At 52.3% G+C, this 18,462-nt stretch overlaps 23 non-coding genes across 23 annotated transcripts; 4 read left to right on the forward strand and 19 right to left on the reverse strand.

Annotated features, from left to right (window-relative positions):
- Positions 1-396: 396 nt before the first annotated feature.
- On the reverse strand, positions 397-470 carry Trnai-aau. Its single transcript has one exon. It is a non-coding gene; the product is annotated as a tRNA-Ile (tRNA).
- Positions 471-668: 198 nt separating this feature from the next.
- Positions 669-740, reverse strand: Trnae-uuc. Its single transcript has one exon. It is a non-coding gene; the product is annotated as a tRNA-Glu (tRNA).
- A 305-nt stretch (positions 741-1,045) lies between these two features.
- Positions 1,046-1,118, reverse strand: Trnam-cau. The gene has a single exon. It is a non-coding gene; the product is annotated as a tRNA-Met (tRNA).
- Positions 1,119-1,499: 381 nt separating this feature from the next.
- On the reverse strand, positions 1,500-1,570 carry Trnag-gcc. The gene has a single exon. It is a non-coding gene; the product is annotated as a tRNA-Gly (tRNA).
- A 1,024-nt stretch (positions 1,571-2,594) lies between these two features.
- Trnai-aau lies at positions 2,595-2,668 on the reverse strand. Its single transcript has one exon. It is a non-coding gene; the product is annotated as a tRNA-Ile (tRNA).
- A 198-nt stretch (positions 2,669-2,866) lies between these two features.
- Trnae-uuc lies at positions 2,867-2,938 on the reverse strand. The gene has a single exon. It is a non-coding gene; the product is annotated as a tRNA-Glu (tRNA).
- A 305-nt stretch (positions 2,939-3,243) lies between these two features.
- Trnam-cau lies at positions 3,244-3,316 on the reverse strand. Its single transcript has one exon. It is a non-coding gene; the product is annotated as a tRNA-Met (tRNA).
- A 381-nt stretch (positions 3,317-3,697) lies between these two features.
- Trnag-gcc lies at positions 3,698-3,768 on the reverse strand. The gene has a single exon. It is a non-coding gene; the product is annotated as a tRNA-Gly (tRNA).
- Positions 3,769-4,110: 342 nt separating this feature from the next.
- On the forward strand, positions 4,111-4,182 carry Trnag-ucc. The gene has a single exon. It is a non-coding gene; the product is annotated as a tRNA-Gly (tRNA).
- Positions 4,183-4,775: 593 nt separating this feature from the next.
- Positions 4,776-4,849, reverse strand: Trnai-aau. The gene has a single exon. It is a non-coding gene; the product is annotated as a tRNA-Ile (tRNA).
- A 198-nt stretch (positions 4,850-5,047) lies between these two features.
- Positions 5,048-5,119, reverse strand: Trnae-uuc. The gene has a single exon. It is a non-coding gene; the product is annotated as a tRNA-Glu (tRNA).
- Positions 5,120-5,424: 305 nt separating this feature from the next.
- Positions 5,425-5,497, reverse strand: Trnam-cau. The gene has a single exon. It is a non-coding gene; the product is annotated as a tRNA-Met (tRNA).
- Positions 5,498-5,878: 381 nt separating this feature from the next.
- Positions 5,879-5,949, reverse strand: Trnag-gcc. Its single transcript has one exon. It is a non-coding gene; the product is annotated as a tRNA-Gly (tRNA).
- Positions 5,950-6,291: 342 nt separating this feature from the next.
- Positions 6,292-6,363, forward strand: Trnag-ucc. The gene has a single exon. It is a non-coding gene; the product is annotated as a tRNA-Gly (tRNA).
- A 4,425-nt stretch (positions 6,364-10,788) lies between these two features.
- Trnae-uuc lies at positions 10,789-10,860 on the reverse strand. The gene has a single exon. It is a non-coding gene; the product is annotated as a tRNA-Glu (tRNA).
- Positions 10,861-11,165: 305 nt separating this feature from the next.
- Positions 11,166-11,238, reverse strand: Trnam-cau. The gene has a single exon. It is a non-coding gene; the product is annotated as a tRNA-Met (tRNA).
- Positions 11,239-11,619: 381 nt separating this feature from the next.
- On the reverse strand, positions 11,620-11,690 carry Trnag-gcc. Its single transcript has one exon. It is a non-coding gene; the product is annotated as a tRNA-Gly (tRNA).
- Positions 11,691-12,032: 342 nt separating this feature from the next.
- On the forward strand, positions 12,033-12,104 carry Trnag-ucc. The gene has a single exon. It is a non-coding gene; the product is annotated as a tRNA-Gly (tRNA).
- Positions 12,105-12,697: 593 nt separating this feature from the next.
- Positions 12,698-12,771, reverse strand: Trnai-aau. Its single transcript has one exon. It is a non-coding gene; the product is annotated as a tRNA-Ile (tRNA).
- A 198-nt stretch (positions 12,772-12,969) lies between these two features.
- Trnae-uuc lies at positions 12,970-13,041 on the reverse strand. The gene has a single exon. It is a non-coding gene; the product is annotated as a tRNA-Glu (tRNA).
- Positions 13,042-13,346: 305 nt separating this feature from the next.
- Positions 13,347-13,419, reverse strand: Trnam-cau. Its single transcript has one exon. It is a non-coding gene; the product is annotated as a tRNA-Met (tRNA).
- A 381-nt stretch (positions 13,420-13,800) lies between these two features.
- Positions 13,801-13,871, reverse strand: Trnag-gcc. Its single transcript has one exon. It is a non-coding gene; the product is annotated as a tRNA-Gly (tRNA).
- Positions 13,872-14,213: 342 nt separating this feature from the next.
- Trnag-ucc lies at positions 14,214-14,285 on the forward strand. Its single transcript has one exon. It is a non-coding gene; the product is annotated as a tRNA-Gly (tRNA).
- The last annotated feature ends 4,177 nt before the right edge of the window (positions 14,286-18,462 follow it).

Below are 18,462 nucleotides of genomic sequence, written 5' to 3' on the forward strand. Positions count from 1 at the left end.
GAGAGGCGAGGCGATGGACACACAGCACGCCCCCTTCATTTCACGGTGGCGTCTCCCTGACCGAATCGGGCTGTAGCTCCGAAAACAAAGGAGAAACAAAAATAGGAAGTAAAAGTGCAAATAGTGCCCTGTGTTCCCATGCGCTCACCCGCCCAAGTACTGACAAGGGCCAAAGTTGTTACGCATCGGCAATCGGACATTTTCTTTCATTTTCTCTTTATCGGTTGAGAACCAGTGTATTCAAGATATTATGGCCATTGCCGAGTGAATGCTGCAGCGCTTCCCGACGAGTCGGGTTCGGATCCTCTGTCAACTTCCACGCAGGGTGATGATCTTCTGGTCATCACACTCGCCAGCTGAAATCGGCGCTGCCTTTTCGTAGTAGTAAAAGAGTAGTGGCCCGTGGGGGGATCGAACCCACGACCTTCGCGTTATTAGCACGACGCTCTAACCAACTGAGCTAACGGGCCTCGGCAGATGCAGTTGCTCAGCCCTACGCTGGAAACAGGTGGCATGAAGCCATACACCATTTCTATGGTCGTCGTGTGTCTGCTTCCCTAGTCTATATTCTGCTGACGGTCACGAAACAGTAGCTATATTGCGAGCAGGACGGGAAACGGCCGCTCGGACAGCTCAAACCTGTCACGATTCGTGTGGAAAAAATTCCGTTCCGGTACCGGGAATCGAACCCCGGCCACCTGGGTGAAAGCCAGGTATCCTAGCCACTAGACCACACCGGATGCGGCCGTTTCGTTCGACCGTTCGTACGGTCGCTTGTCGCATTTCGTGTCGAGTGCCGCGTCGGCGCCCCTCTCTCTTTGCGAGCATCTTTGCACATAGTGACTGGCAAGGCGCGCACCTCAAACGTCGCAGAGCAATGCTTTTGGCTTCATGCTCTGCTGGGAGAAGAGGAAAAGGGAAGCTGTAAGTAGCAATAACAGGAAGTAAACATTTTCCCGCTGAAGCGTTGAAACGTTGTGGATAACAAACAAGAAATACGTTGGCGCCCTAGCAACAGCACCACCATCAGTCACAGAAAATTAAATGCCCCGGGTGAGGATCGAACTCACGACCTTAAGATTATGAGACTTACGCGCTGCCTACTGCGCTACCGAGGCACGGGTGCACCGCTTGTCCTGCAAACTGGGTAAATGCCATACCCAATATTAGACGTAGAGACACTGTACTTCCTGGATAACGTGTTCTGTTGCTACACGTGCACTGCCGGCCCAGTTGATTGCGGTGCTGCTGCAGCTGTTGCAACGATAGGCAGCACTCCTTGTCGTTAAAGTTCAGAGCCTCGGAGGCACCCGGACCCGGCAACTTGTGAGGCCAGGCCGACGCTAGTCTGTAGAACATGATGCGAGCGTCCTAGTGGGGACCCGCGAGTGCTGCGTTCTCGGTCCTTCTCAAGGGAAATCCAGCTACACATTCTTGTGGATCGTGCATCTCAAGCGCTCAAGCCACGCGGCAGCATCATCGCGGGAAAAGCAAAATGATGCATCGGCCGGGAATCGAACCCGGGCCGCCCGCGTGGCAGGCGAGCATTCTACCACTGAACCACCGATGCTGGGGCCAGCGGTAACTTGACGCTGCTTCCCGAGCAGATGTCTCAAGGGAAAGTGGGACTGCCGTCAAGCGCCGTAGCATTCTGTGGGAAAGATGCTGCAGACGCTGAATCCTGCACTGCACTGCTTAAAAATGCCGCCAGAACGCGGTCCTCTGCGTACTCTTGCGTCGCCGGCGCCCAACTCTTGCCAAAGGATGCGAAATGTGCGCGGATACGCTGTCCGAATGCGTCTGGATGTGCTCCCCTAGCCTGCCTCGAAATGCGCCTGCCAGGTACGATCACCTTCCGCCGCTGCCGACTGGCGGGAAGCCGACACAGCGCGGACGCGCGGCGCTCGCTTGTGCGGTGGTGGTGTAATGGTCAGCATAGTTGCCTTCCAAGCAGTTGATCCACGTTCGATTCCCGGCCACCGCAGCAGGCTTTTAATTTCGCGTATGAGTACTTTTGCCACGCGCTCTTAAATTATTGTTTTTTCGCCCTCTTACTCGCTGCATACCAGCCCTTAGTGTGTCTCGACTTGTCTCGTGTCTCGACTTGTCTCGACTTTGCTCAGCTGACGCGAGAGCTGACGCTCTCAAATCGGCCTTTATCAAAACGACAAGCACGAGAAACGACTGAGAGAGCTAAGGAGAGGCGAGGCGATGGACACACAGCACGCCCCCTTCATTTCACGGTGGCGTCTCCCTGACCGAATCGGGCTGTAGCTCCGAAAACAAAGGAGAAACAAAAATAGGAAGTAAAAGTGCAAATAGTGCCCTGTGTTCCCATGCGCTCACCCGCCCAAGTACTGACAAGGGCCAAAGTTGTTACGCATCGGCAATCGGACATTTTCTTTCATTTTCTCTTTATCGGTTGAGAACCAGTGTATTCAAGATATTATGGCCATTGCCGAGTGAATGCTGCAGCGCTTCCCGACGAGTCGGGTTCGGATCCTCTGTCAACTTCCACGCAGGGTGATGATCTTCTGGTCATCACACTCGCCAGCTGAAATCGGCGCTGCCTTTTCGTAGTAGTAAAAGAGTAGTGGCCCGTGGGGGGATCGAACCCACGACCTTCGCGTTATTAGCACGACGCTCTAACCAACTGAGCTAACGGGCCTCGGCAGATGCAGTTGCTCAGCCCTACGCTGGAAACAGGTGGCATGAAGCCATACACCATTTCTATGGTCGTCGTGTGTCTGCTTCCCTAGTCTATATTCTGCTGACGGTCACGAAACAGTAGCTATATTGCGAGCAGGACGGGAAACGGCCGCTCGGACAGCTCAAACCTGTCACGATTCGTGTGGAAAAAATTCCGTTCCGGTACCGGGAATCGAACCCCGGCCACCTGGGTGAAAGCCAGGTATCCTAGCCACTAGACCACACCGGATGCGGCCGTTTCGTTCGACCGTTCGTACGGTCGCTTGTCGCATTTCGTGTCGAGTGCCGCGTCGGCGCCCCTCTCTCTTTGCGAGCATCTTTGCACATAGTGACTGGCAAGGCGCGCACCTCAAACGTCGCAGAGCAATGCTTTTGGCTTCATGCTCTGCTGGGAGAAGAGGAAAAGGGAAGCTGTAAGTAGCAATAACAGGAAGTAAACATTTTCCCGCTGAAGCGTTGAAACGTTGTGGATAACAAACAAGAAATACGTTGGCGCCCTAGCAACAGCACCACCATCAGTCACAGAAAATTAAATGCCCCGGGTGAGGATCGAACTCACGACCTTAAGATTATGAGACTTACGCGCTGCCTACTGCGCTACCGAGGCACGGGTGCACCGCTTGTCCTGCAAACTGGGTAAATGCCGTACCCAATATTAGACGTAGAGACACTGTACTTCCTGGATAACGTGTTCTGTTGCTACACGTGCACTGCCGGCCCAGTTGATTGCGGTGCTGCTGCAGCTGTTGCAACGATAGGCAGCACTCCTTGTCGTTAAAGTTCAGAGCCTCGGAGGCACCCGGACCCGGCAACTTGTGAGGCCAGGCCGACGCTAGTCTGTAGAACATGATGCGAGCGTCCTAGTGGGGACCCGCGAGTGCTGCGTTCTCGGTCCTTCTCAAGGGAAATCCAGCTACACATTCTTGTGGATCGTGCATCTCAAGCGCTCAAGCCACGCGGCAGCATCATCGCGGGAAAAGCAAAATGATGCATCGGCCGGGAATCGAACCCGGGCCGCCCGCGTGGCAGGCGAGCATTCTACCACTGAACCACCGATGCTGGGGCCAGCGGTAACTTGACGCTGCTTCCCGAGCAGATGTCTCAAGGGAAAGTGGGACTGCCGTCAAGCGCCGTAGCATTCTGTGGGAAAGATGCTGCAGACGCTGAATCCTGCACTGCACTGCTTAAAAATGCCGCCAGAACGCGGTCCTCTGCGTACTCTTGCGTCGCCGGCGCCCAACTCTTGCCAAAGGATGCGAAATGTGCGCGGATACGCTGTCCGAATGCGTCTGGATGTGCTCCCCTAGCCTGCCTCGAAATGCGCCTGCCAGGTACGATCACCTTCCGCCGCTGCCGACTGGCGGGAAGCCGACACAGCGCGGACGCGCGGCGCTCGCTTGTGCGGTGGTGGTGTAATGGTCAGCATAGTTGCCTTCCAAGCAGTTGATCCGGGTTCGATTCCCGGCCACCGCAGCGGGCTTTTAATTTCGCGTATGAGTACTTTTGCCACGCGCTCTTAAATTATTGTTTTTTCGCCCTCTTACTCGCTGCATACCAGCCCTTAGTGTGTCTCGACTTGTCTCGACTTTGCTCAGCTGACGCGAGAGCTGACGCTCTCAAATCGGCCTTTATCAAAACGACAAGCACGAGAAACGACTGAGAGAGCTAAGGAGAGGCGAGGCGATGGACACACAGCACGCCCCCTTCATTTCACGGTGGCGTCTCCCTGACCGAATCGGGCAGTAGCTCCGAAAACAAAGGAGAAACAAAAATAGGAAGTAAAAGTGCAAATAGTGCCCTGTGTTCCCATGCGCTCACTCGCCCAAGTACTGACAAGGGCCAAAGTTGTTACGCATCGGCAATCGGACATTTTCTTTCATTTTCTCTTTATCGGTTGAGAACCAGTGTATTCAAGATATTATGGCCATTGCCGAGTGAATGCTGCAGCGCTTCCCGACGAGTCGGGTTCGGATCCTCTGTCAACTTCCACGCAGGGTGATGATCTTCTGGTCATCACACTCGCCAGCTGAAATCGGCGCTGCCTTTTCGTAGTAGTAAAAGAGTAGTGGCCCGTGGGGGGATCGAACCCACGACCTTCGCGTTATTAGCACGACGCTCTAACCAACTGAGCTAACGGGCCTCGGCAGATGCAGTTGCTCAGCCCTACGCTGGAAACAGGTGGCATGAAGCCATACACCATTTCTATGGTCGTCGTGTGTCTGCTTCCCTAGTCTATATTCTGCTGACGGTCACGAAACAGTAGCTATATTGCGAGCAGGACGGGAAACGGCCGCTCGGACAGCTCAAACCTGTCACGATTCGTGTGGAAAAAATTCCGTTCCGGTACCGGGAATCGAACCCCGGCCACCTGGGTGAAAGCCAGGTATCCTAGCCACTAGACCACACCGGATGCGGCCGTTTCGTTCGACCGTTCGTACGGTCGCTTGTCGCATTTCGTGTCGAGTGCCGCGTCGGCGCCCCTCTCTCTTTGCGAGCATCTTTGCACATAGTGACTGGCAAGGCGCGCACCTCAAACGTCGCAGAGCAATGCTTTTGGCTTCATGCTCTGCTGGGAGAAGAGGAAAAGGGAAGCTGTAAGTAGCAATAACAGGAAGTAAACATTTTCCCGCTGAAGCGTTGAAACGTTGTGGATAACAAACAAGAAATACGTTGGCGCCCTAGCAACAGCACCACCATCAGTCACAGAAAATTAAATGCCCCGGGTGAGGATCGAACTCACGACCTTAAGATTATGAGACTTACGCGCTGCCTACTGCGCTACCGAGGCACGGGTGCACCGCTTGTCCTGCAAACTGGGTAAATGCCGTACCCAATATTAGACGTAGAGACACTGTACTTCCTGGATAACGTGTTCTGTTGCTACACGTGCACTGCCGGCCCAGTTGATTGCGGTGCTGCTGCAGCTGTTGCAACGATAGGCAGCACTCCTTGTCGTTAAAGTTCAGAGCCTCGGAGGCACCCGGACCCGGCAACTTGTGAGGCCAGGCCGACGCTAGTCTGTAGAACATGATGCGAGCGTCCTAGTGGGGACCCGCGAGTGCTGCGTTCTCGGTCCTTCTCAAGGGAAATCCAGCTACACATTCTTGTGGATCGTGCATCTCAAGCGCTCAAGCCACGCGGCAGCATCATCGCGGGAAAAGCAAAATGATGCATCGGCCGGGAATCGAACCCGGGCCGCCCGCGTGGCAGGCGAGCATTCTACCACTGAACCACCGATGCTGGGGCCAGCGGTAACTTGACGCTGCTTCCCGAGCAGATGTCTCAAGGGAAAGTGGGACTGCCGTCAAGCGCCGTAGCATTCTGTGGGAAAGATGCTGCAGACGCTGAATCCTGCACTGCACTGCTTAAAAATGCCGCCAGAACGCGGTCCTCTGCGTACCCTTGCGTCGCCGGCGCCCAACTCTTGCCAAAGGATGCGAAATGTGCGCGGATACGCTGTCCGAATGCGTCTGGATGTGCTCCCCTAGCCTGCCTCGAAATGCGCCTGCCAGGTACGATCACCTTCCGCCGCTGCCGACTGGCGGGAAGCCGACACAGCGCGGACGCGCGGCGCTCGCTTGTGCGGTGGTGGTGTAATGGTCAGCATAGTTGCCTTCCAAGCAGTTGATCCGGGTTCGATTCCCGGCCACCGCAGCGGGCTTTTAATTTCGCGTATGAGTACTTTTGCCACGAGCTCTTAAATTATTGTTTTTTCGCCCTCTTACTCGCTGCATACCAGCCCTTAGTGTGTCTCGACTTGTCTCGACTTTGCTCAGCTGACGCGAGAGCTGACGCTCTCAAATCGGCCTTTATCAAAACGACAAGCACGAGAAACGACTGAGAGAGCTAAGGAGAGGCGAGGCGATGGACACACAGCACGCCCCCTTCATTTCACGGTGGCGTCTCCCTGACCGAATCGGGCAGTAGCTCCGAAAACAAAGGAGAAACAAAAATAGGAAGTAAAAGTGCAAATAGTGCCCTGTGTTCCCATGCGCTCACCCGCCCAAGTACTGACAAGGGCCAAAGTTGTTACGCATCGGCAATCGGACATTTTCTTTCATTTTCTCTTTATCGGTTGAGAACCAGTGTATTCAAGATATTATGGCCATTGCCGAGTGAATGCTGCAGCGCTTCCCGACGAGTCGGGTTCGGATCCTCTGTCAACTTCCACGCAGGGTGATGATCTTCTGGTCATCACACTCGCCAGCTGAAATCGGCGCTGCCTTTTCGTAGTAGTAAAAGAGTAGTGGCCCGTGGGGGGATCGAACCCACGACCTTCGCGTTATTAGCACGACGCTCTAACCAACTTTTTTTTTTTTTTTTTTTAAAACAAATTGCCAAGAACACCACGTGATGAAGCGTTAAAACCTATTGTACCTAAAACACGATCTAAAAACACATGACTGACGTGATCAAAAGCCTTATAAAAATCAAGGAAGGCAAAGGCACAATGTACGTTTGTAACCGCCGCAACCGAGACAACATCCCGATATTCGGCTACTGGTGTCAGAATAGATCTATCATGAAAACAACATTGATGTGCACCAATCACACCCCGAAGCAGAGAAGACAGCCGGCTATTGAGCGCTCTAGCAGCTGTCTTATAGTCCAAATTCAGCAATGTGAGCGGACGAAGATTGGCAGCAGATAAACGACCAGAGGACTTCGGAATTAAAACAATTTTCCCTACTTTAAAATCGGCAGGCACATCCATCCCTCTGACAATCTCATTTAAAATCTGCGTAAAAATGCCACCCAAAAGAGGCCAAAAACGGAGATAAAATTCTTTAGGCAGGCCGTCTGGACCCGGCGATTTACTGGACGGAGAGCGAGCAATAAAATCGAAAACATCATCTACCTGGAACTCCCGGAGAAATTCGCCGTTCGCGTCAGGCGCGATCGTCGCAGTTAGATCCCCAAAGACATCATCCGAAAGAGACTCACCAGAATCATCGGCAGAATAGAGACTAGTGTAATACTGATGAAGAGCACGAACCATTTCCTCCTGTGCACTAAGCTGTCGCCCATCATCCACCGTAAGAGAAGAGATGAAGGAGCGACGACGACGAGTCTGATGCCGTAGCAGGTGGTACAAGGATGTCAGTTCACCTTCAACAAGAGAGTGAGGTTTCGACTTAACTCGCAGACCATCCATCTGTCGTCGTTTAAGGCTCAAGAGCTTGGCTTTAATACGACGAACATCATGGATCCGCAGTGGAGAGGTACCCGCCGCGTCATATAGTTCACGCAGGACAGAGTAGTAATATTCATACGTGTTCTTAAAATCACGCGTCCTAGCAGCACAGTAGAAAATCAAAGTCTGACGAATCTTGGGCTTGGCAAACGCAGTCCACCAAACCAGCAAGGAGGGGTATCGCGGGACAGAGCGAAGACATCGCTCCCACACGCCACTTATAACATCATCCATAGCACTGTCGGCAAGGTGGGAAACATTTAACATCCACTGGGAACGATAAAGTTTTGCAGGTTGGCGACTAAGATTTACAGTTGCAGTAAAAGCACAATGGTCAGAAAAACTAGTAGGAATAACATCGACAGAAAGAATTTTATCACATAAAAAATCAGATAAATAGAATCTGTCGAGTCTACTGCATGAGGACGCGGTAAAAAACGTATATTTCACCAGGGTTGGATATTTGTGTTCCCAAACATCACGCAGATGCATCGTACGAACTAAGTCATGTAAATCACGGCAATAATTAAAATTGGGGGACTGGTCTGCAGGGCGTAAAACACAATTAAAATCGCCTCCGAGCAGGAGACTCCGAGGACTCTGGCGCAAAAGATAAATAAGCTCTTCTTTATAAAAGCGCGATCGAGCCACAGTGTGACCCGAACCAGAGGGGGCATACAAAACAACGAGGCGGAGATCAAAAAGACGACAACCAATCCCACGGCCAGAGTCAAGGAATTCAATGTCAGTAATAGGAATGCCCTCTCGAAAGAAAAGAGCAGTTCCTGTTGAATATTCCGGCGCGACGTTAAAAACAGTTTGAAATCCAGGTAGAGAGAGATCAGAAAACAACACTTCCTGCAAAAACACTACGTCCGCACAGGCGTCGTAAATAAACTGCCGCAAAGAGGCAATGCGAACGTCGGACTCAATACGGTTAACATTTAAGGTAAGAAAGGTGTATGCTTGAACCATAGAGAGAAAAGCGAGAAAACAAATCACCTACACCGACGCACCAGCGTCACAGTCCATAGCAGGGGTGACGGAGGCATCCGAGGGAGGGGGACTGCTACCCCGTTCCGCGGATCCCTTACGTTTCGGTTTTTTACGAACAGCATTAACGTTCGGCTGAACGCGTAACTTGCGTCGGCTGACGGGCAAGGAAACTTCAGCCGCCGGTGACGTAGGAGGGTCAAGTTCTGTATCCGACACCACCCGCGCCGGTCCACATGCGGGATCCGGGGTCGCGGGGGAAACATCCGACAAAACGGAATGGTCAACACCTGCACTAGCTTCCGGCAAACATGGATTGCACGGAGGCGAAACGTGAGCAGGAAGGTCCGAGGCCGCAGAGTTGGAAGGAAGCGGAGCAGCTCCGCTGGCAGAGGTATGGGGCAGCGAAGCAGGAAGTTGTCGCGGCTCCACTTGTTGTGACATCGAAGTCGGTTCGGAAGACGGCGCCAACAGGCCCGACCGACGACCCGACTCGAGAGAAGCTGCGTCGGAGGCCGGAGGGGCGCCAGCAGCCGCCACCGGAACCGCTACCTCAGGAGGGCAGGGAGCAGCTACAGTACACAGTGGCTCGGAGGATGCCGGTCGCTCGGACTGGGGCATCTCAGGGAGATCCTCATCCGTACTATTTCCATCGTGTGGGCGACGCCTCTTATTATTCAAAAGTGGCACACCCACCTGAGGGACAGACGGAACAACATCAGATTTAGCACGCAAAGGAGGAAATTCTGTATCAGGGGTGCGCAAAACCTGTGGAGGGGCGCTACTACCACTGGACTGTGCTACACCAAGAGCAGAACCACCTGCAACGAGGTCAGCGACCGTTAACTTGCGACGCTGTTCGAGAGAATTTTTTAAAACAAAAACTCTCCGCGGACAGTCGGTACGCACGTGACCACTTTCATTGCACAAAAAACAGGTGCCCACCTGACCACTATATGTTACATGGACACGATATCCACCGATCTGCAGGTGAGATGGAATATTCTGCTTAACGTGCATTTCGACTGAACGAATACCACTGTAACATTGCAGGCGATGTTGGCTTGACCAGCGTTCAAGGCGAATGCTCTTTACATCACCATACTTCTGTAGACCCTCCTTAAGATAGACATTATCCACCTCCGGTGGAAGGTTGTAAACACGAACATTGGTATACGTGATGGAAGCATTGGAAAGCAGCACGGTACTTACAGAATCATCCCGATGCCGAAAGAGAACTTGATGACCATATTTAGAAAGAATTTTATCAACCTGAAGTGGGTCCATAAACTTAACAAAGAAAACATACAGTTCGGTATCAAAATAAGCAGTGTGCACCTGATCCGAATGAACACCAAAGGTATCTACCAACCAATCATGAATCTCAAGAGAACTAGGTTGCACATGGCGGGTTGACTTGTCAAAAGCAAAACTAACTGTAGCCTGACGAGGAATAACCTGGGACGACATTTTCAAAATATGCGGTCGAAACCGCTACACAAAAAACACTGAAATAAGGACAGAAAGTAACACAAGGTACGAAACAACGACGGAGAAATACTCTCAGAAGTTGCAACACAACACGTAACAAAAACGATAGTCCACTATACGTAACGCTACGGCGGAGCGGAAGACTAGGCACGTCCACACTGCACGGCGTCTAAAGCGGAACTGACCAACTGAGCTAACGGGCCTCGGCAGATGCAGTTGCTCAGCCCTACGCTGGAAACAGGTGGCATGAAGCCATACACCATTTCTATGGTCGTCGTGTGTCTGCTTCCCTAGTCTATATTCTGCTGACGGTCACGAAACAGTAGCTATATTGCGAGCAGGACGGGAAACGGCCGCTCGGACAGCTCAAACCTGTCACGATTCGTGTGGAAAAAATTCCGTTCCGGTACCGGGAATCGAACCCCGGCCACCTGGGTGAAAGCCAGGTATCCTAGCCACTAGACCACACCGGATGCGGCCGTTTCGTTCGACCGTTCGTACGGTCGCTTGTCGCATTTCGTGTCGAGTGCCGCGTCGGCGCCCCTCTCTCTTTGCGAGCATCTTTGCACATAGTGACTGGCAAGGCGCGCACCTCAAACGTCGCAGAGCAATGCTTTTGGCTTCATGCTCTGCTGGGAGAAGAGGAAAAGGGAAGCTGTAAGTAGCAATAACAGGAAGTAAACATTTTCCCGCTGAAGCGTTGAAACGTTGTGGATAACAAACAAGAAATACGTTGGCGCCCTAGCAACAGCACCACCATCAGTCACAGAAAATTAAATGCCCCGGGTGAGGATCGAACTCACGACCTTAAGATTATGAGACTTACGCGCTGCCTACTGCGCTACCGAGGCACGGGTGCACCGCTTGTCCTGCAAACTGGGTAAATGCCGTACCCAATATTAGACGTAGAGACACTGTACTTCCTGGATAACGTGTTCTGTTGCTACACGTGCACTGCCGGCCCAGTTGATTGCGGTGCTGCTGCAGCTGTTGCAACGATAGGCAGCACTCCTTGTCGTTAAAGTTCAGAGCCTCGGAGGCACCCGGACCCGGCAACTTGTGAGGCCAGGCCGACGCTAGTCTGTAGAACATGATGCGAGCGTCCTAGTGGGGACCCGCGAGTGCTGCGTTCTCGGTCCTTCTCAAGGGAAATCCAGCTACACATTCTTGTGGATCGTGCATCTCAAGCGCTCAAGCCACGCGGCAGCATCATCGCGGGAAAAGCAAAATGATGCATCGGCCGGGAATCGAACCCGGGCCGCCCGCGTGGCAGGCGAGCATTCTACCACTGAACCACCGATGCTGGGGCCAGCGGTAACTTGACGCTGCTTCCCGAGCAGATGTCTCAAGGGAAAGTGGGACTGCCGTCAAGCGCCGTAGCATTCTGTGGGAAAGATGCTGCAGACGCTGAATCCTGCACTGCACTGCTTAAAAATGCCGCCAGAACGCGGTCCTCTGCGTACTCTTGCGTCGCCGGCGCCCAACTCTTGCCAAAGGATGCGAAATGTGCGCGGATACGCTGTCCGAATGCGTCTGGATGTGCTCCCCTAGCCTGCCTCGAAATGCGCCTGCCAGGTACGATCACCTTCCGCCGCTGCCGACTGGCGGGAAGCCGACACAGCGCGGACGCGCGGCGCTCGCTTGTGCGGTGGTGGTGTAATGGTCAGCATAGTTGCCTTCCAAGCAGTTGATCCGGGTTCGATTCCCGGCCACCGCAGCGGGCTTTTAATTTCGCGTATGAGTACTTTTGCCACGCGCTCTTAAATTATTGTTTTTTCGCCCTCTTACTCGCTGCATACCAGCCCTTAGTGTGTCTCGACTTGTCTCGACTTTGCTCAGCTGACGCGAGAGCTGACGCTCTCAAATCGGCCTTTATCAAAACGACAAGCACGAGAAACGACTGAGAGAGCTAAGGAGAGGCGAGGCGATGGACACACAGCACGCCCCCTTCATTTCACGGTGGCGTCTCCCTGACCGAATCGGGCAGTAGCTCCGAAAACAAAGGAGAAACAAAAATAGGAAGTAAAAGTGCAAATAGTGCCCTGTGTTCCCATGCGCTCACTCGCCCAAGTACTGACAAGGGCCAAAGTTGTTACGCATCGGCAATCGGACATTTTCTTTCATTTTCTCTTTATCGGTTGAGAACCAGTGTATTCAAGATATTATGGCCATTGCCGAGTGAATGCTGCAGCGCTTCCCGACGAGTCGGGTTCGGATCCTCTGTCAACTTCCACGCAGGGTGATGATCTTCTGGTCATCACACTCGCCAGCTGAAATCGGCGCTGCCTTTTCGTAGTAGTAAAAGAGTAGTGGCCCGTGGGGGGATCGAACCCACGACCTTCGCGTTATTAGCACGACGCTCTAACCAACTGAGCTAACGGGCCTCGGCAGATGCAGTTGCTCAGCCCTACGCTGGAAACAGGTGGCATGAAGCCATACACCATTTCTATGGTCGTCGTGTGTCTGCTTCCCTAGTCTATATTCTGCTGACGGTCACGAAACAGTAGCTATATTGCGAGCAGGACGGGAAACGGCCGCTCGGACAGCTCAAACCTGTCACGATTCGTGTGGAAAAAATTCCGTTCCGGTACCGGGAATCGAACCCCGGCCACCTGGGTGAAAGCCAGGTATCCTAGCCACTAGACCACACCGGATGCGGCCGTTTCGTTCGACCGTTCGTACGGTCGCTTGTCGCATTTCGTGTCGAGTGCCGCGTCGGCGCCCCTCTCTCTTTGCGAGCATCTTTGCACATAGTGACTGGCAAGGCGCGCACCTCAAACGTCGCAGAGCAATGCTTTTGGCTTCATGCTCTGCTGGGAGAAGAGGAAAAGGGAAGCTGTAAGTAGCAATAACAGGAAGTAAACATTTTCCCGCTGAAGCGTTGAAACGTTGTGGATAACAAACAAGAAATACGTTGGCGCCCTAGCAACAGCACCACCATCAGTCACAGAAAATTAAATGCCCCGGGTGAGGATCGAACTCACGACCTTAAGATTATGAGACTTACGCGCTGCCTACTGCGCTACCGAGGCACGGGTGCACCGCTTGTCCTGCAAACTGGGTAAATGCCGTACCCAATATTAGACGTAGAGACACTGTACTTCCTGGATAACGTGTTCTGTTGCTACACGTGCACTGCCGGCCCAGTTGATTGCGGTGCTGCTGCAGCTGTTGCAACGATAGGCAGCACTCCTTGTCGTTAAAGTTCAGAGCCTCGGAGGCACCCGGACCCGGCAACTTGTGAGGCCAGGCCGACGCTAGTCTGTAGAACATGATGCGAGCGTCCTAGTGGGGACCCGCGAGTGCTGCGTTCTCGGTCCTTCTCAAGGGAAATCCAGCTACACATTCTTGTGGATCGTGCATCTCAAGCGCTCAAGCCACGCGGCAGCATCATCGCGGGAAAAGCAAAATGATGCATCGGCCGGGAATCGAACCCGGGCCGCCCGCGTGGCAGGCGAGCATTCTACCACTGAACCACCGATGCTGGGGCCAGCGGTAACTTGACGCTGCTTCCCGAGCAGATGTCTCAAGGGAAAGTGGGACTGCCGTCAAGCGCCGTAGCATTCTGTGGGAAAGATGCTGCAGACGCTGAATCCTGCACTGCACTGCTTAAAAATGCCGCCAGAACGCGGTCCTCTGCGTACCCTTGCGTCGCCGGCGCCCAACTCTTGCCAAAGGATGCGAAATGTGCGCGGATACGCTGTCCGAATGCGTCTGGATGTGCTCCCCTAGCCTGCCTCGAAATGCGCCTGCCAGGTACGATCACCTTCCGCCGCTGCCGACTGGCGGGAAGCCGACACAGCGCGGACGCGCGGCGCTCGCTTGTGCGGTGGTGGTGTAATGGTCAGCATAGTTGCCTTCCAAGCAGTTGATCCGGGTTCGATTCCCGGCCACCGCAGCGGGCTTTTAATTTCGCGTATGAGTACTTTTGCCACGCGCTCTTAAATTATTGTTTTTTCGCCCTCTTACTCGCTGCATACCAGCCCTTAGTGTGTCTCGACTTGTCTCGACTTTGCTCAGCTGACGCGAGAGCTGACGCTCTCAAATCGGCCTTTATCAAAACGACAAGCACGAGAAACGACTGAGAGAGCTAAGGAGAGGCGAGGCGATGGACACACAGCACGCCCCCTTCATTTCACGGTGGCGTCTCCCTGACCGAATCGGGCTGTAGCTCCGAAAACAAAGGAGAAACAAAAATAGGAAGTAAAAGTGCAAATAGTGCCCTGTGTTCCCATGCGCTCACCCGCCCAAGTACTGACAAGGGCCAAAGTTGTTACGCATCGGCAATCGGACATTTTCTTTCATTTTCTCTTTATCGGTTGAGAACCAGTGTATTCAAGATATTATGGCCATTGCCGAGTGAATGCTGCAGCGCTTCCCGACGAGTCGGGTTCGGATCCTCTGTCAACTTCCACGCAGGGTGATGATCTTCTGGTCATCACACTCGCCAGCTGAAATCGGCGCTGCCTTTTCGTAGTAGTAAAAGAGTAGTGGCCCGTGGGGGGATCGAACCCACGACCTTCGCGTTATTAGCACGACGCTCTAACCAACTTTTTTTTTTTTTTTTTTTTTAAAACAAATTGCCAAGAACACCACGTGATGAAGCGTTAAAACCTATTGTACCTAAAACACGATCTAAAAACACATGACTGACGTGATCAAAAGCCTTATAAAAATCAAGGAAGGCAAAGGCACAATGTACGTTTGTAACCGCCGCAACCGAGACAACATCCCGATATTCGGCTACTGGTGTCAGAATAGATCTATCATGAAAACAACATTGATGTGCACCAATCACACCCCGAAGCAGAGAAGACAGCCGGCTATTGAGCGCTCTAGCAGCTGTCTTATAGTCCAAATTCAGCAATGTGAGCGGACGAAGATTGGCAGCAGATAAACGACCAGAGGACTTCGGAATTAAAACAATTTTCCCTACTTTAAAATCGGCAGGCACATCCATCCCTCTGACAATCTCATTTAAAATCTGCGTAAAAATGCCACCCAAAAGAGGCCAAAAACGGAGATAAAATTCTTTAGGCAGGCCGTCTGGACCCGGCGATTTACTGGACGGAGAGCGAGCAATAAAATCGAAAACATCATCTACCTGGAACTCCCGGAGAAATTCGCCGTTCGCGTCAGGCGCGATCGTCGCAGTTAGATCCCCAAAGACATCATCCGAAAGAGACTCACCAGAATCATCGGCAGAATAGAGACTAGTGTAATACTGATGAAGAGCACGAACCATTTCCTCCTGTGCACTAAGCTGTCGCCCATCATCCACCGTAAGAGAAGAGATGAAGGAGCGACGACGACGAGTCTGATGCCGTAGCAGGTGGTACAAGGATGTCAGTTCACCTTCAACAAGAGAGTGAGGTTTCGACTTAACTCGCAGACCATCCATCTGTCGTCGTTTAAGGCTCAAGAGCTTGGCTTTAATACGACGAACATCATGGATCCGCAGTGGAGAGGTACCCGCCGCGTCATATAGTTCACGCAGGACAGAGTAGTAATATTCATACGTGTTCTTAAAATCACGCGTCCTAGCAGCACAGTAGAAAATCAAAGTCTGACGAATCTTGGGCTTGGCAAACGCAGTCCACCAAACCAGCAAGGAGGGGTATCGCGGGACAGAGCGAAGACATCGCTCCCACACGCCACTTATAACATCATCCATAGCACTGTCGGCAAGGTGGGAAACATTTAACATCCACTGGGAACGATAAAGTTTTGCAGGTTGGCGACTAAGATTTACAGTTGCAGTAAAAGCACAATGGTCAGAAAAACTAGTAGGAATAACATCGACAGAAAGAATTTTATCACATAAAAAATCAGATAAATAGAATCTGTCGAGTCTACTGCATGAGGACGCGGTAAAAAACGTATATTTCACCAGGGTTGGATATTTGTGTTCCCAAACATCACGCAGATGCATCGTACGAACTAAGTCATGTAAATCACGGCAATAATTAAAATTGGGGGACTGGTCTGCAGGGCGTAAAACACAATTAAAATCGCCTCCGAGCAGGAGACTCCGAGGACTCTGGCGCAAAAGATAAATAAGCTCTTCTTTATAAAAGCGCGATCGAGCCACAGTGTGACCCGAACCAGAGGGGGCATACAAAACAACGAGGCGGAGATCAAAAAGACGACAACCAATCCCACGGCCAGAGTCAAGGAATTCAATGTCAGTAATAGGAATGCCCTCTCGAAAGAAAAGAGCAGTTCCTGTTGAATATTCCGGCGCGACGTTAAAAACAGTTTGAAATCCAGGTAGAGAGAGATCAGAAAACAACACTTCCTGCAAAAACACTACGTCCGCACAGGCGTCGTAAATAAACTGCCGCAAAGAGGCAATGCGAACGTCGGACTCAATACGGTTAACATTTAAGGTAAGAAAGGTGTATGCTTGAACCATAGAGAGAAAAGCGAGAAAACAAATCACCTACACCGACGCACCAGCGTCACAGTCCATAGCAGGGGTGACGGAGGCATCCGAGGGAGGGGGACTGCTACCCCGTTCCGCGGATCCCTTACGTTTCGGTTTTTTACGAACAGCATTAACGTTCGGCTGAACGCGTAACTTGCGTCGGCTGACGGGCAAGGAAACTTCAGCCGCCGGTGACGTAGGAGGGTCAAGTTCTGTATCCGACACCACCCGCGCCGGTCCACATGCGGGATCCGGGGTCGCGGGGGAAACATCCGACAAAACGGAATGGTCAACACCTGCACTAGCTTCCGGCAAACATGGATTGCACGGAGGCGAAACGTGAGCAGGAAGGTCCGAGGCCGCAGAGTTGGAAGGAAGCGGAGCAGCTCCGCTGGCAGAGGTATGGGGCAGCGAAGCAGGAAGTTGTCGCGGCTCCACTTGTTGTGACATCGAAGTCGGTTCGGAAGACGGCGCCAACAGGCCCGACCGACGACCCGACTCGAGAGAAGCTGCGTCGGAGGCCGGAGGGGCGCCAGCAGCCGCCACCGGAACCGCTACCTCAGGAGGGCAGGGAGCAGCTACAGTACACAGTGGCTCGGAGGATGCCGGTCGCTCGGACTGGGGCATCTCAGGGAGATCCTCATCCGTACTATTTCCATCGTGTGGGCGACGCCTCTTATTATTCAAAAGTGGCACACCCACCTGAGGGACAGACGGAACAACATCAGATTTAGCACGCAAAGGAGGAAATTCTGTATCAGGGGTGCGCAAAACCTGTGGAGGGGCGCTACTACCACTGGACTGTGCTACACCAAGAGCAGAACCACCTGCAACGAGGTCAGCGACCGTTAACTTGCGACGCTGTTCGAGAGAATTTTTTAAAACAAAAACTCTCCGCGGACAGTCGGTACGCACGTGACCACTTTCATTGCACAAAAAACAGGTGCCCACCTGACCACTATATGTTACATGGACACGATATCCACCGATCTGCAGGTGAGATGGAATATTCTGCTTAACGTGCATTTCGACTGAACGAATACCACTGTAACATTGCAGGCGATGTTGGCTTGACCAGCGTTCAAGGCGAATGCTCTTTACATCACCATACTTCTGTAGACCCTCCTTAAGATAGACATTATCCACCTCCGGTGGAAGGTTGTAAACACGAACATTGGTATACGTGATGGAAGCATTGGAAAGCAGCACGGTACTTACAGAATCATCCCGATGCCGAAAGAGAACTTGATGACCATATTTAGAAAGAATTTTATCAACCTGAAGTGGGTCCATAAACTTAACAAAGAAAACATACAGTTCGGTATCAAAATAAGCAGTGTGCACCTGATCCGAATGAACACCAAAGGTATCTACCAACCAATCATGAATCTCAAGAGAACTAGGTTGCACATGGCGGGTTGACTTGTCAAAAGCAAAACTAACTGTAGCCTGACGAGGAATAACCTGGGACGACATTTTCAAAATATGCGGTCGAAACCGCTACACAAAAAACACTGAAATAAGGACAGAAAGTAACACAAGGTACGAAACAACGACGGAGAAATACTCTCAGAAGTTGCAACACAACACGTAACAAAAACGATAGTCCACTATACGTAACGCTACGGCGGAGCGGAAGACTAGGCAC

This window comes from Schistocerca piceifrons, unplaced genomic scaffold (assembly GCF_021461385.2).
Source record: "Schistocerca piceifrons isolate TAMUIC-IGC-003096 unplaced genomic scaffold, iqSchPice1.1 HiC_scaffold_572, whole genome shotgun sequence".
Classification (NCBI taxonomy): domain Eukaryota; kingdom Metazoa; phylum Arthropoda; class Insecta; order Orthoptera; family Acrididae; genus Schistocerca; species Schistocerca piceifrons.